The sequence below is a fragment of the Chrysemys picta genome, chromosome 1 (genome assembly GCF_011386835.1).
Source record: "Chrysemys picta bellii isolate R12L10 chromosome 1, ASM1138683v2, whole genome shotgun sequence".
NCBI lineage: Eukaryota > Metazoa > Chordata > Testudines > Emydidae > Chrysemys > Chrysemys picta.
In genome coordinates this window covers 147,562,334-147,579,534 of record NC_088791.1, presented here as the reverse complement: position 1 = coordinate 147,579,534, position 17,201 = coordinate 147,562,334, and the positions used below count along the sequence as shown (strand labels likewise).

The 17,201-nt window shown below is 41.6% G+C and overlaps 1 protein-coding gene across 7 annotated transcripts in view; it reads right to left on the bottom strand.

Moving 5' to 3' along the window:
* USF3 (upstream transcription factor family member 3) overlaps positions 1-17,201 on the bottom strand; it is a 69,943-nt gene that overhangs the window by 44,468 nt on the left and 8,274 nt on the right. The window contains exon 1 of one of the 7 annotated variants that reach the window (XM_065586536.1): positions 5,551-5,615. The exons of the other annotated variants lie outside the window; for them this stretch is intronic. The gene's annotated coding sequence lies outside the window, so the exon portion shown is untranslated. Of the gene's footprint in view, positions 1-5,550; positions 5,616-17,201 lie in introns of those variants that run through there. 7 annotated transcript variants of the gene reach the window in all.

Genomic DNA, 17,201 nt, shown 5'->3' with positions numbered 1-17,201 from the left:
ACAGTTGGGGGAGGGGGGGCTCAGGCCCTTTGGTGCAGGGACTGAGCAACAGTCAGTTAAGGGGCTCAGGCCCTCTGGTGCAGGGGCTGAGCAACAATACACTTTGGGGGAGGCCCAGGTTCCTACCTGAGAGTTGGGTGAGGGGGAAACCTGCCACCCGTGAGCAGGGGTGGCAGGGGGGAACGCAGGCCCACCCACTCCACTGCATCCCAGCCTGGGGCCCTAGCAGCGGTTACTGCCGCTGCTGGTCAGTGGGGTGTCCTGACCGAAACACACTGACATCGGCTCACATGTCTCTGCAGCCTGACCAGGGTCGGCTACCCCTGGGCTACTTCCATGCTCCCCCTCGGGGCCTACCTCATTGCTGATGCCAGGTTCAGGCCAGTCCAGCAGCATCAGTTCCTCTGGTGCGGGGCTTGGGGGCAGGTCCGGCAGGTCTCCACCAGGGTAGCTGGCCCGGGGCAGGCTTGGCCAGTCCTCCTCGGGGTAGCTGGCCCGGGGCAGGCTCGACCGGCGCGGTGGGGTAGCAGGCGGCTCGCGGCCTGTGGCTGTCTCCCAAGCGGGAGCTCAGCCTGGGACGTCTGCTCTCTCTGCCGGCCTGGGCTCCACTGAGCTCTGCAGGCGGGCTTTTATACTTCCGGGTCGGGGCTGTGACCTCGGAGGGGCGGGCACCGGACCCGGTGGCTCTGCCCACGTTGGGGTTAGGGGAAGTTCGGCCCTATGGAGGACGGAGGGGCGCCACACCGCCTCACTACACAACACCATTGAGAAGTACTCCTTTTGGTTTATGTACTCTTTGGCAAAGTGGTCTGGTGCCACAATAGGGATATGTGTTCTGTCTATCACCCCACCGCAGTTAGGCAATCCCATCATGCAAAACCATCCACTATGTCCTGCACGTTACCCAGAGTCACTACCCTTCTTAGCAGAAGTCTGTTGATAGCCCTATAAACTTGGATCACAACAGATCACATGGTAGATTTACCCACTCCACACTTATGCCCCACTGACCGGTAGAAGTCTGCATTGGAAGTTTCCACAGAGCTATAATCTCTCGCTTTTCCACTATCAGAGCAGCTCTCATTTTAGTATTGCTGCACTTCAGGGCTGGGGAAAGCTCTTCACACAGTTCCTGGAGAGTGGCCTTACACATTTGAAAGTTCTGCAGCCACTGCTCATCATCCCATAGTTGCATAATGATGCGGTCCCACCAGTCAATGCTTGTTTCCCAGGCCCAAAAACGGCACTCAACCATGTCAAGGTGATGCATGATGGTCACCAGCAACTGCTAATTGCTCTGCTCTAGGTCTTCCAGCAGGGCTGCTTGCGTGGCATCACATTGTTCCATGCAGCAGCTCCTGCATTGGCTGTGTAAATACTGCAGGATAAGGCGCAAGGTGTTTGTAATGCTCACAACAACAGCGTACAGCTGAGCGGGATCCATGCTTATCGTGATATGGCGTCTGCATGGGTAACCCAGGCTTACGAAAAAAGGCACAAAAAAGACTTGGTTTGTTTGATGCTGATTTCAGGGAGGGAGGGAGGTAAGTGCATCATGGGAGGCTAACGCCATTTCCCATAACCATCTGCACCAACATTTTGGTCCCATAAAGCATTGCAAGCCCAACCCAAAATTCCACTCCATTATGTGCACTGTGGGATGGCTACCCACAGTGCAGTGCTCCATGCGTCGATACAATCTCTGCTAGTGAGGATGCACTCCGCCGACACAATGAGCGTAGTGTGGACATGCAAGATCGACTTGCTTAAATCAGAGGCTTGATGTCAACTTATATTAAATCGACTTAACTTTGTAGTGTAGACATGGCCTAAGTTTTGCATTCCCTACTTTGGTACTGTCTATTCCCATGACTATTTCTTGAGATAACTTAATCTCTCTCAGTACAATTACATTTTGAAAACATTTAAATACTTTCTATTAAGAATTCTGTGGTTGAGTCCATATTAAAGGGATGGTATCACAACCTGTTATTAAGGTTGCCCCACACTTCCAAATATAAGACCCTGTTTTCAGTTGCTTACAACTTTGAAAAACCTAAACTGTTTGGGCTGAAATTTTCCATGCTGGATGTCTGCCTCAGGCTCACATTTTCTCGAAAATTTTCAGCCAAAATGGTTCAGCCATGTCAGAGAACAAGGCTAGGAAAAATATCTATTGTTTTGTTGTTAAAGAAATTCTTGAGACTTTTTTTGAACAGCTCCAGCACCCCCATGCTTTGAAGCAGGGACCTGAAATTTCACATGGGATTGGCCTTTGTGTCAGGGATGCCATCTTCAAAAATCTGTACAGATCTAGCCAAGTTATAAGCTTTTGAAAAATGGCAGCTTATACGAGCTCTTTAGAGACTTCTATTTTAACTTTTAAAAACTCTGAAGACTCCATCCTCACTCAGCATGCTCGATCCCTTCACAGCTTCTGTGCTTGTTCAGATGGTGCCTGTGCCATACTCCACAGAGTGAGTGATCGTTCCAGCCCAGGCCTACAGGGGCTCAGAAGAACTTTCCCTGTAATAGCTGCTCCAGGGCAGGGTGGAGCCAAGCACTGGAACTGAGAACAGGGAGCCTGTCTCTCCTATGCTCTCAATGACCCATCCCCTCCCCCAACCCCAGCTGGCAGCTAGGCTGCCTGAAGGAAGAAGCCATCAGATTTGAACGCATAAGGGAGGGAAAGGAGTAGATTGAGACAAGGAGTACGATGAGACAGGGACCGAAGTGCTGGTGGGTGAAATGTCCCACCCCCATTATTATTTCTTTTCATTTTGTCTGGCAGATAAGTTATTCAGGGTATCAATGTCTTAAATTCTACTGGGAAGATGGGGCACTGTTGTGCAAGAATGTTAGTGGATGCCATCAAACATTTCTTTCATCTTTAGAGGATTATGTGACTGAAGTTGCTTGGACTACTAGCCAGATACCAGGGATCCATGTATCCCCCATTTTCCAATTTGTGTTTCGATTTTCACCAAAATAAACAGAGTTCTACCAACTGATATGTATAACATTCCCCTAAATTTTGGAATTGATTGGATGTGGTGTTCAAAAGTCTTCTGTTGCATCCAAACAGAAAAATGCTATCAAGTTTAACACAGGATTTTGCAAGCTTGGCCAATGATTAAAAGTATGTGTAAGTTTATATTTCTTATTCTCCAATTTAAATCTTCCCGTACTCATCCAAAACCCAATTTTTTTCACATCCGAATTTGTTCTGAGGGTTACCATAGAATTATCTGTTTAAGGTGAGAGTTTTTAAAGGCCTGCAAGAATTAAGCACAAGGTTGTCAATTTTGGTTGAATGTATTCCTGGAGGTATCACATGACAATCTTTAATCAGATTAATTTTTAATTCCTGGAGACTCCAGAACAATCCTGGAGGGCTGGCAACCCTAAACAAGCAACATTCCCGACCCCTCCACCCCCTCAATATTTCCAAGTGTTTTTATTTGTAGCACATAGAAAAAGTAAAAGACACAAGGCAGACAGTTAACACGTATCGCACACCATCTTCCTAAACAATTCATATGAAGTTCATTCCAGATTTTGGCCTCCTCCTGGAATTTTTGCAGAACAGGGAAGTTAATCTTATAAAGTGTGTCTACTGTGTCAGTTATACATAACCGTAAGTGTTTTATTTTTGTAGAGGCCAATGAGAAATTACAGCAAGTTTTGATTTTCACTGTAGTTTCTTGCTTCACATTGATAGGCAATAACACTGTATTTTGCCTCATATCTTACAACCCAAGACATGACTAAGGCTAGCAAGTCCCTGGAGAGGTACAAGTACTGAAGATAAGGGTTATGTAAGATATAATAAAATGCCATCTGCACAGATGGTGTTTTTGTTCTGTGGTTTTAGTTTTGGGTCCTGTAACATTTATAGTAAGACCAGACAGCTGCTTTGTAACTAGAGCAAATAAAAGTATTGAACTTGCACATTCTCATTTTGCTCCCCTTTTAAGGGATTCACTTACTAGAATACCAGCTTTCTGAGTTCAGTATAAGGCATTCACTTGTTTTGTAAAACTGGACATTTTGTGCAAATCAAGCTATTAAAAATGGTCACTCAACTCAGCTCAGCTCAAGGCCTTCTCTGCATCAACAGATAAAAAGAACAAATTCCTGTTTCTTCAACTGATTGAATGGATGCAATTCAACATACATCATAGGCTGGCTTTATAGCCATCCAGCCCTGGGGTTTTCTAAAGTGTTAAGGTGTTCATTCATAGCCCTTTAAATCTTGGCTCTAGATATTGGGTCTAATTTAATTGAATAATCTTCTGCTAGAAATGACAGAGGTGGTTTTTACAGGATATGGTGTAGGTGAGTAAATATTAATTTTGCCAACACTGTAGGACTGTGATGTATAAATGGGATATTAGTCCTGAAAAGATGATTTAACTGATCTAAAGTCTCTCATTCCCCCCTTCCTGTTTTGACAAATTACCTTCTTATGAGCTCTCCTTCTCAGACAAAAATCCAGAATGTTATCACTGTCTCACTCTATCATAAAAAGGTTATTGTAGCTAGCTTTATTTTGTATAACTTTTCACTCAATAATATAATAAATTATCCCTTTAAATTTTATACGTGCTCTGTACTGCTTTTGATTTAGCATATCTTTGTGAAGAGCTTCCAATTTTACAAAATAATTCTTTCCGTTTGTTTTTTCTTTAAATTATTAGCTATATCAAACAATCTTCCTCAGATTACTGCTTAAGCTGTTTCACAAGGAGCAGCATCACTTGTATCTTCCACATAATTCTTTTTTATATATTTGAGTGCATCTTTTTTTAAATATGGTGATAATTCTGGTTCTATAATAGAGTATCATTTTTATTTGTATCATTGAAATGGCTAGGAGAGCTACTCATGAACCAGGACTCTCACTGTGCTAGGTAGTGTACAAAAAAAGAAAAAGACTATCATTTAATGTCCAGCGCTTGCCTTATTTTTCCTCCTTTACATTCTGTAAGATAACCCAAACAGGGGCATGATCTGTTACAATAATACTGCTGATACCAACTTCACGCATCTTATATAGATTACCTTAACCATTGCAGACTGTGAACAATTTCAGAGCATGAGCACTGATTACTCAAACAAAAGGTAAAGTTTTCTTTCGTAGATATAGCTCTCTCTACATATTCACTAACTACATTATAGTGATTGCTTTTGAGTCTTTTATTAAGATGTTCCCTTCACTCAATGTACTTTTTGTTGTTGGTGGTGTTGTTAAAGCAGACTCTCTTTAGGTGTGGAATCTAACTAAAATCCGCTATCGTAAATGAAAAAATACTTTTGAAATGCATGACGAGATTCAGCTATATGTTAACTATGTTGCACTTTTTTAAATTGGGTGTACACAGATTTAAAAAGGGAAATATCTAGGTCATCAACACTTGCCTAAGGTAAGTATGTTTCTATACTCACTATCAGATAAGACCTGCATTACTTGAACTGGTAAGGAAAGAAGCCCCTTTTGGTATTTTCCCCTCTTATAAAAAAAGAGAAGACACAGATTTCCAGTCTAACCTTTTTTCAGCCCAGTTTATGGTCCTCTAGGAAGATGAGTTTCTTGTATACTTGCAGTATCTGGCTGCAATTTAAAAAAAAAAAAAAAAAAGATAGCTGGGTATCTTTTTTCCCCTGCCCCTTTCCTGGATTATTAGATAGATTAACATTCAATTAGACTATTGCATAAATCCAGTGTGTCTGCATTATGTGGTAGAATTGGGAAGAGGTAAAGTTTTCCTTATTTCCCAAAACCTTTAAGAAGAAAAAAACCTCCATTAACAAGATTTAACAACATTTTAAATGGACATGCCTACACTTAAACCTCTTCAGGGTCACAGCTGCAGTGTAGAAACTACCTATACCAATGGGAGGAGTTCTCCTGTGAGGGAAGATAACCCACCTGCCTGAGAGGTGGTAGCTAGGTCAACAAAAGAACCCTTCCATCAACCTGTCTACATCAGAGATTAGGTTGGCATAGGGATTTTTCATACCCCTGAGAGATGAAGCTATGCCGATACAAGTAGAGCAGCCCTTAGATATTGATACAATTAGATATTGAACAATCACTTTTTCCCTTCTCATAACAATTGCCTTATTTAAATAAAGTTTTAAAATATTGTAACAAATAAAAAATGTACACAGCTGTAGTAGCTAGATGTTGTATAAAAATATTTTAAAGTAAGAAAATAAAGGAGACACTGGTGCTTTTAAGAGCTCATTTGTGCTCTTCTCATCTAGCTTCTGTTAACGGAGATCACACAGTTGCTTAAATCCATCTTGATTTTCCACAAGCTGCAGAAATGGCATCAATTCCTCCAGATTATTAAAGAGTTTAAATTGATTCCAACAAAAGGCATGATACCATATCTTTTTGTCTGAGGGAAAAATTGTCTCCTTTTATAATTAAAGTTTTCTTCCCTGGCTAATTTTAAGATTTTGGAAGTATGAAGAATTTTATTATTGCTCTTGGTGGTTTGATCATGTGATTTCAAAAAGGTGCTGTAGTGGGTTCATTCATCTAAAAAAAAAAAAAAAAAATAACTGTCATATTTGCTTAAATTACGAAAAAGCAACTTCACTCCTTCCTCTTCTTCAGGAAGACCCACTGTTCTTACAATAGCTCTTGTTCTATCCTCTAAGCTACCTAAATTTTCCTAGATCCTAGCAATTTCAGTTGAGTTTTACAGATTTAAGCTTGGGGTGAAGCTTCTCCCCATTCAGTGTTCAATGTCTGAAAATCTTGTGGAAACCACCCATACTAGCTATAATATCTACATTTTAATGAAGAGAAGTCATTTTGCTCAGTAGGAAATATATTGCCTTCCTGAATTTTTTTTTTAGAATTTTGTGTTTTGCAGAATTTGGAAAGACAAGGAGGGGGTCAATTCCCCATCACAGCTGTCTAGTCAATCTTATAGACTCATAGACTTTAAGGTCAGAAGGGACCATTATGATCATCTGGTCTGACCCCCTGCATGCTGCAGGCTACAGAACCCTTCCCTGGACTCTGCCGTTGAAGTCCCCAATCCTGTGTTTTAGTGACTTCTTGATAAAAATCAGGAATTTATCTTTATTTTTCCTTACTTCCCTGAGTTCTTAAAATTTGCCATATTTATATTTGATGACCCAGTGAACCCTAGTAATGCATTCTTAGTCCCATTCAGCAGAGTGATCAGCCCTCTGCTACCTTGGGTGACAGTTTGTGTCACAGCCTCCAGGATCATCAATTGAATGACAGGGATAGGTGAAAACTCCGGCGAAGACAAAAATTTGTAAAAGATTGCTTCGCCACCTCTCATTTTTATAACAGATGATTAACAGCATCTCTCACTGCAGGCTAATAGAAAAAAATATATAGCTGGGAGAACCCCCCCAAAGAACTGATGAAAAATCTTCCCTATTTATATAGCTTTTAAAAATAATTTCGCAATACATTAAGTCAGTCAATCAAGCTGAGAATAACTATACTAAATGACTATTTTTGAAGTGACAGATTCCAAAGCCACAAGGGACCATTGTGATCATCTAGTCTGACCTCCTGTATAACACAGGCCATAGGACTTCCCCAAAATAATTCCTAGCACAGATCTTTTAGAAAAACATCCAATCTTGTTTTTAAAATTATCAGTGATGGAGAATCCAACACTACCACTGGTAAACTGTTCCAAAAATCTGAAAGTACATAAAGTACACCTACCAAAAGTTGCTGAGCAATTCAACACCAACATTAAGCAAGGTGGAAAATCCAGACTTCAATCTAGACATGGCATAAAATTTTCAAAAGCATTTAAGTGACTTAGGAGCCCAAGTTAGTTTTTGTCTAACTCTGCATATATGTTAGGCCTTGTTCACATTGCAATATTTTAAACAATTTAATGGCAAGTGAGATGGTTTTCAGTACTTATATGATTTTCATCAGCAAACAACAAAGCAGAAGTCTGTAGAGAGTAAGCTCACAAGATCTGCAATTTGCACCTGTGCATAGCTGAGGAAACTGGTAAATTTCTAGGTCAGTAGTGGTCTTCTCTAGGATAGCTTTTCACTGTTGTGTCTGAAATGAGTTTGATTGTTCCAGTTGAGTCTGGAGTGGTCAGATGCTCCCATCACTAATTATGACAAGGAAAGGACTTTTTGAAAGTTGAGTTTGTGGGGTTTTATTTATTTATTTAGCTTCTTCATGATGGATAATGTGATAGATTAACTTTCACTGTCTCTTATTGGATCATCATTTACACCAACTCTCTAGTTATAGAATTTTCCAGATTACATACTGCATGCATTTTGAGAAAGACCCTTTTCAGTCCTCTTTATACACAATTAGGAAACAAAAAAAGTGCATGGACAGGATAATTTTTTTAAAATAATGAAAATCAGCATCTTTGGTAACAGCAGCAAAGGTGCCAAGCATGGACAAGATTCCTCAGTATTCATAGTCAATGTTTATCTGAATCTCTGGAGAGGATCATTCCATGAAATGGTTTAGGTGAGGATTTCCAAACTTTTTAAAGCTTATGCTTCCCTTCAGAAAATAAAGGGAATTAATCCTCCACCTTCAATTCCAGCATATGTTAAATGTCTACTCACAATGTTAATTAAAATTATAAAATATTTTAAAATATGTCCTTACATTTTTATTTTAAGGAATGATACTCAATTAGAGGTTAGGAAAGGTCAGAATTTCTTTTTGGAAAATATTTTATTATTTAACACTGAAATAGAACACTTTCAAGTTTACAATAGCAGCAATAACTATAAAAAAATCACTAGTAGGTAGCAACATTTAGATGGGTAATAAGTTAAGCAACCCTCTTGCGAAGCTTCAATCCAGGTTGCTGCATGGGTGCAGCAGATGGTAGAAAGGAATTGCCTCCTCACCACAGCTGGCAGGCATGCACCAAAGTGATGGATATTATTTGGTAAATTGTTTGAATCTTCATAATATGATATCCTCTCCTTTTCTTACAAGCTTTGATCAATTGTAAAATACTGTCCTTGGCTTCTGAGTTTGCATTCACTGAAATAAATGGTGGAGTTGACACCTCAGAGCTATTATTTCAGACTCTACAAACTCGGAGACCTGGTCTACAAAACAGTTTTGTACCAGAGACATGTCTGTATTGGTTACACACTGGTCACATTTGGAAGGTTCTCTTCCCAACTGCAACAGCTGGACACTTAAACCTTTTTCCCTTTAAGTTTTGCTGGCATAGTTATGTCAGTGAAAAAGCCACACTGCTAACAAATAAAGCTATGACACTACAACTCCTAGTGTAGAGGTAGTTATTCTGGCAAAAAAAAGGTTCTTTGGAAGTATAGCTTATTTAGTCTAGAGAACTGTCAAATAAAGATATACAGAAAAAAAGAATTCTTGTTAGTGAGAATTTAACTTCCAATTTTTAAAGGATGCCTTTTTGCCTCTAACAGCTTTTTTTGTTCCACCATTTACCATGTTGACACTTTTTTGGTCCGCTTACTTTAAAAAAAAAAAAATTTAGGGATTACATTTAGTTTGAGCTTCTATTGTGGTATTTTAAATAGTCTCCGTGCAGCTTGCACACATTTCACCCTTGTGGCTATTCCTTTTAATTTCTGTTTAACTAGCTTCTTCACAAGAGTTGCCTCTCTTCCCTTGTGGGTTCCAGGACAGGCTGCTCCAAGAAGCAGTCATTTACGGAGTGTATAAATTTTATTTCTGAATCCATTACTCAAGTGAAGTCACTGAGAATAATTGAATTCACCCATTATTACTGTGTGTGTTTTCTGCCTTTGTGAAACGTTCAGGAAGAATAGAAAGGCTACAATTACCAGCATGTTGACGGCCAGATAGCATATTCCTACTGCTATACACTTATTGTTCAAACATGGAATTTCTATTACTAGTTTGAGTTAAGATTTTTATTTTGATTCTAGGCTCTCTTTCCCCTATAGTGCCACTCACCCACTAGCACTTCTACCCAGGACATGAGCAAGGCTACTTCTCTAAACAGCACAGAAGGTTTAATGCTTTACACACACACACACACACACACACTCCAACCCTCTCTATCTGCTGAAAATAGAGGCATACTCTTTATAGTCCATAACATGAGACAAGTTATATTCTGTGTGCCAGGGAGTCTGATATATGTACTGATGATCAGTTTCTCAGGGCCCAATATCAGGTCGCTGTTTAATACTGAAGATCTGCACCAAGATCTTTATACAGCGATTTGCTGCAATCGCTGGCTGGAAACAAAGCAAGAATGGTGTAGGGTATCCACATAAGAGATGAACTAGCTCAGGAGCTAAGGTCAGATATCTTATTTTAAATAAGGTGTGCTAATCTTCTCTCCTGAAATAAAAAGACTGTCTTGGACAATAACTTAGATGCTGGAGTTTTGTGAGGGCTGTAATTGGCCCTTCCACTTGTTTGCTTAAAATCATGTTCCTGAAGGTTTTTAAGGGACAGCTGCTGGGCCCTGATAAATGATACCAATGAGAGTAGACGTGTATCCCTTTCACTTGAAAGGGGGAATGATGTGGCATTTGCGAACACCACGTAGAAATGCAGAGTCCAAAACGGGAGTAACTCTACTGGAAATGCTTCTTCTTGTAGCAGAAGCTAAAGTATCTCTAGGTGACTCTATAGTCGTATCTTCACTAGATCTCTAGAAGGTTTATTTTCACATTCTAAAGTTTTGGGAAGATAACACCGTAATGATAGATTTCTGTATTTCTATCTGAATACCAATCTCCTTATGGACTTGAGACCCAAGATCTAAAGCAGAGTGCATGATATAGTTTCTCTTTGTGAATCCATAGAATCTCGTGCCCTGTCCAAAATAGCCGGCTCTCCACAGAACTGGTTGCATCACTGCAGCATGCGGAAGATAGACTATTGCACTCTTCATCTTCTGATGCTATGAAGGGTCTTGATGATGTGTTGGTTTATTTCAATATACTTTTGGGAAAGGATAAACTTGTACCTTGGACAATGAAGGAGTTCTATTGAACTTCCTTCCCGGATTATCTCAAGCACCCATTTTCCAAGGTGGTTTACTCCCAGATGAGGGCTCATGCTGAAGCACCTTCCCCAGAAGGACAGGGAAATCTGTCCAGACTTGGAATGAAAACAAACACACATTTTGGGCTTGGATGGCTTGCCAGAGAATCCCAGCAAGAGGATGCCATTGCTGTCTTTCCTGAATGTGTAGTCTCTAGGCTAGAACCTGGAGAAGTCATGGCTTCAAATGAAACACCTGCTGAGATAAGGTAGTTTGAAGAGTCTCTCACTGAAAGGAAGGAGGAAAGTCTCATCTTGTCTAAATCCTTAAGCTTCAGCAACTGCTCTATGTCTATGCTCTCCAAAGAGCTTACCCTTCCAAATTTTTAGTTACCAGTTTAGCCTGCAATTCCAATTTCTTCTAGTGGCACCATAGTTGCCCGAAGGACACACCTTTGTAGTTTTGAAAAGTACAGCAAATCAAAGATGAAGCTTCGGTCCTGAAAAAGCTGCAAAGGAACTAAGTTTAGTCAATTTTACATAGGGTTTTTAGGGCACAATCCCAATGACCTCCTAGTTGAGCACATACCTTCACAATGGGAAAATGAAGCCAAAACTTTCAAAGCTGAGGTTGTTGTATCCAAGTTTAGCTTAAGTGATGATCTTATTCTCCTGTCTGTAGGTCTGGCTAGAGTGGATCCTGAGCTGGCAAGACTATGTCCTTTACTAAGGAGATTACAGCAGGCTTAACTTTAAGTAGAGTAAGGAAGACCATTTAGTCCCTGGGTACAAAAAGATCTTGATAAAAAATTCTCACTGCACCTTAATCACACCCACATAAATCACGTAAGGAACAATTACCAAGTTTTGTTGTTTCACCTTCTAAAAACATAAGTACCTCCTATAAAGTTAGGCCCACATTTGTACTTGGTTCTGAGAGGCTTAATTGAGAGTCTGAGCTATCTCAAACTCCCAGTATTAGAGATTTCTCCTACTCTTTAGATAGGTTTGCCAACTTTCTAATAGCACAAAAACGCATGCCCTGCCCCTTCCCAGAGGCCCCCCACCCGCACCCCTGCTCACTCCATCCCACCTCCCTCTGTTGCTTGCTCCCCCCACTCACTTTCACCAGGCTGGGGCGCCACCGACTGGACTTTTAACGGACCGGTTGGCAGTGCTGACTGGAGCTGCCAAGGTCCATTTTCGACCAGGAGTTCCGGTCGAAAACCAGACACCTGACAATTCTATCTTTAGAGGATCTAGAGGGGAGACTTTTTTCATAAGAGCGTTTAAAACTTTGTGCTATCCCTTAAAAGCCATATCCCTTATGAGCAATATCTTTCATCAGTCCATGCGCTGAGCCCCTGAGAGAGGGCTTGTGAAGGGGAAAATGCAGTACAAGGGAGATTGAAAAAACAGTCTGAAGGCATGTAACTTGCATGTTTCCTTAAGAAAGATAGTAGCCACTTTGTGACCTCCTATGGAATCCTCAGAGGTTATACGGGAAGAGGAAGGTTCATCTCACACAGAAGGGGATTTAAATCACTTTATCCTAAACTCCCTGCTGCTGAGTGGGGACAGATCACACACAATGAGTGAGCAGAGCTATTGGAGATAAATGACTCATTGGTATCAGAGAGGTCACTGGACCTAGCACCTTCCATAGCAGCTGAGGCCTTGCAGGTAAAATATCAGTGCGAAGAGATGTTTGCAGTCTTCTCAGCCATCTCCACATGGACCTTGCTTACGTGCTGGCTGGGAGCAGGAATTTCTTCCTCCTTCTTGCTATGCAGGTGACCTTTCCTCCCCAGCAGATTTAGGAGGAATTTCGATGTACGCTACAAACAGTGGGAATAGCAGTCCCATGCCTAAGATGAGGCAGGGGTCTTGAAAAAAATTAATCCTAGTTCCATGCTACTGATTCTGGCCTAGTCTCAATGAAAGGAGCTTCCATGAGACCTACTCAGCAGTCTCAGCATGGACACTACCAACATGAGGCCAGGAGCTGGAGTTGCTGCAGCCTGCTGTCTCTGCCATTTCTTTCATTTGAAGGTTCCGTTCTCTAAATCCTCCTCAAAAAGCCATTAAAAAAAAAAGTTTAGTTGTTTTGAGGAGAAAAAACCTCAAAGCCAATGAAGAAACTTGAGATTATTAGTTTAAAAACAAAAACAAAAAAACCTGTGAAAGCTCTGTACAGGCTGTCATGTGTGCTGCCTGGAGGCAGAGATCTCTGGAAAGTTGTTCCTGCGGGGCAGTCCTAAGCCCAGACTCAGAGCAAAGATCTGGTCTGCCTCCAGCTGCCATGGAGGACTTCCCACTATGAAGACTGTCTGACATGGAGAGGACTGAGAACACAGAGATCTCTGTATATGCCCCAAACCATGTGAGAGAGGAGAAGGAGGACATCCGGCTTTTGTTACTCCAACATTCTGCTGCACACTAACTTTTTCTAGTTGATTAACCCCAATGAATTCAAATACTGAAAAGTGCCAGACTGACAGGCCTTGGATCTGAAGCCTTAGCTACATAACAGGGACAGGATGGGGAAGGCATCACCACCACAAAGTGTATGTTAACGATGTAGGTTAGCTGACCTAAGTTAGTCACCTAAACGAGGGTGAGAATTGTAGACAAGGGTAGCTCTTTGTGGCCAGAATGTGATCCCCAGTTTTAGCTATTTAATACAGTGTGAGGGAGCAAAGCAGTTGCCATCTGGCACAGTGGGGGTTAAAGAAAACCATTGAGTTCAGCTAGGCCCCCTCCATCCTGCTATACCTGCAGCCAATGCCAGGCCTGGAGAGGGAAGAAAAAGAAGGGAGCCTGGCTCAGTTGGGGTCTGACTGGCAAGGAGGCAGAAGCTCTCTGTCTGCCTGCCCAAAGGGATGGATCAACAAACTGCCAGCCAGCACGGCCACTTGAGGCAAGTAAAGCTTCCTCTGCCAAGGGGAGTCTGCAAATAAGCCCCAACTGCGGGGCAACTGGACTAGCAGGGCCATGCACCAAACTAAAGAGACTTGTAGGAAATAGCCCTGGGAAACTGGTCTTGACCCCCCCCGCCAGGAGGGAGACCTATCTTCCCTGTTTAGGGGTTGAACTACACAGGACCTTGGGCTGGGATCCAGTGGAGAGGGAGGACCCGGGTCCCCATACTTCCCCCTCTGGCCTTGCAGACTACAAGATCAGTGACTGAGCCTCTAGGCCATGGAAAACCCTGTCACATACAGTTTTCCATAAAAACAACGGCCTAATTTTATATCTTTACTCAAAGCCCTATCAGTTGTAGTTTATGCCACTACGAGCTGCTGTGATGGATTTCCTACACAGTACACTCTCCTCTCACACCCCTCACTTCAAGGAGCCAAGCTTATTTGCAAGGACAAGTAAACTAACCAAAACATAACATACATGAAAGCGTCACTAGTGAACACCATGAGAGTTTTGTCTTGGTCATGAAAGGAGGGGTTTCTGGGATGGAGATAAGGAGTAGTAGTCTGCTTGCTACAGGGGAATTTGTGAAGAGTAGCTAAGGTAAACTGAGGTTCTAACTTAAGTTAGAGATAATGGAAGCCCACCAGTGCCACTGTGGCAGCCAACAATGATGTCTGATCATCCATCTGTTGCTTTGTCCATCTCCTCTCCTTCTCCACAATCAGCATTCAAAAGTCTTGCTCCATGAAAGAAGTCATTCTCCCTCCTCACTCATCAGTTGATGAAGATTGTTCTGACCACTTCCTCTTAGCTGTTTGTCCTTCAAATCATTAGGAGCAACAGTTTCCTGGAAATAGGGCAGATGCTGCTCACTGAAAGCTGGTCTGAAGTGGACTAAGCAACCTATTACCTCTGCAAGGTCCAATGCTGTTTGGCTTTTGGCTGCTCTCACTTTTTCGCCTACACTTTCAGGCCTCCAACTGGTAGTTTTCCTGGCTGGTCCATCCCTTCGTCTATTTCTTTTTGGCTTTCTGCTTTCTCTTAACCTGTTTGAGATGCTTGTTCATCTAGTTTGATCACCCTACATGATCATGCACTATTATTTCCACATCACTCCTCTCTGATTCAGTATGAATAGCTCTCATTCACTGAGGCAGCAGAGTGACATTTAACTTAATAGATCAGAAGCGAAGGGAACAGCTATACATAATTGCTAGACCATTGTAAACATACACGTATAACTTGCTCCTTTATATGTGTATGTGCCACCTTAATTTTGCAATTCCTTACTTTTCAGTGTTTAAATATTTTTTCCTCAAACATTTTTCTGCATGGAATGTCCAAAGATTTTACTTCTTTAAAAAAAAAAAAAAAAAATGCATTCCTTGATGAGTTTTTCCAGGCACTATCTGAAGACCATACAAATGGGTACCTAGTTGTGTAGCGAAGAGGCAAGAAAAGTATGTGTAAAAGTGTAGTAACCAGTATGCAGTTAGGTAGAGACAGAGCTCCATAGGAGCTTACCTATTGACTACAAATGTTTATTACAGCACTCTTCTGCTTACTATTTTTTCCAACATACTGCAAAACTACGAGGTAGAGCTCTACTTCATTCACTGTGCAACATTGTCCCTATAAAGTGGATTCATTCATGCATGTGCAGTGTGGTCCCCTCTCTGTTAGTACACTGGGAAACAGTTCAAAATATTACATGCACTACAAATTTCAGGCCAGTTTCCCCTCCAACACTGAAAGACATCTCTACCAAAATTTCTCCCATTGCCTTTAGTGCTCACTCTTAAATTTACAAGTGTTTAGATTAAAAAAAAAAATCCCTTTGAGGCAGAGAAGAGTGCTGGAAAACTTCAACTCAAATTGAAAGTTTTACAAAATTACGAGGAAAAGTAACTGCTATCTCCAATGAGTGGCTCTTCAACATATGTTGTCAATATATATTCTGTTATTGGTGTGCATTGCCTGTGCCCTGACTGTTCTTGTGCTTCCAACCAAAGGCATAAAGGGCAGGGCAATCCCACCTGTGTCTCACTTTTTTGCAAATACAGAATCCAGGTGTCAGACTACATAATAGGGGGGTGGGAAGGCAGGTCATGGACTACATATAGACATCACATTTCAAAGAAATACATTTACTGTAAGGTATGTAACAGTTTCCTATTCTTTGAGTTCTTGTCCACATACATTCTACTATTGGTGATTCACCTATATTACAAGAGATGAGTGCAGCAAGTCTAACCAATGATTGTAGGACAGCCCTACCAAAATTAGCATCATATCTTTGATACTTAAGCTATGGAGTAATGCTGGGAAAGTGTGTGGTCTGAATTCTTGGTAGCTGCCATACATATTTCTAGTACTGGAACATTTCTCAAAGAAGCTGCTTGTGCTCTTATGGAATGAGCTGTCATTCATTGGTGGGTCTATGTTGGCACATTCATAGCAGAGGCTGATAAAAGTAGAAAGCCCATTAGAAAGTCTGTTGAAATGGCTTGACTTTTCACCATTCCCATAATCTATGAACGATCTGGGGAACGCTCTAAGGCTGCATCTATACTACACACCAGTGGTGGCAGTCTGTAGCATGTGTGTTGCTACACGCCACAGTGAAATGCTCCTCTCAGCTGCCTCCCCCATGCCAGAACCTTTTCCTGTGGCAGAAAAAGGCTCCAGAAGTGGGCAGGCAGAGGAACACTACACTGCTCAAAACAGCAGTGTTAACAGGGGAGTCAGGTAGGTACATACCCACACCCTTCAGGCACGTCTCTACTCGGCTAAGCCATGTCTCACTGACTAGACTGTAATTTATACCCAGGGTAGGTGGACTGTGCATGTACATACACTACACGCTGCCACAAGAAGGGTGCACTGTAGAAGCACCCTAGGAGGGTTAGTGCTATCAATGTAGAAAGAGAGCACCAAGAATATCTAAAGCGTAACCTCACTTTTTTTTTTTTAAATGTGGTTTTGGGAAAAATACAAGTAGGTGCAAAAATTGCTTAGATGGAAGTGACATTAGCTTCAGCATACATTTAGGGTGAAGTCTCACTTGTCTTTCACCCAGCCTTTATGAAAAATCGTAATTAGGGGTCTCCCATTAATGCTCGTATCTCCCCTACCTGAGAGTCTATACTGATGGAAAGATGAAACAGGAAATGTTTAAATAATGGCTTGAAAGGTGGGCCAATTAACCCTGCCAGTACAAGATTTAGAATTTAGATTTTAGTAAGGAGGAGGTTGTCTG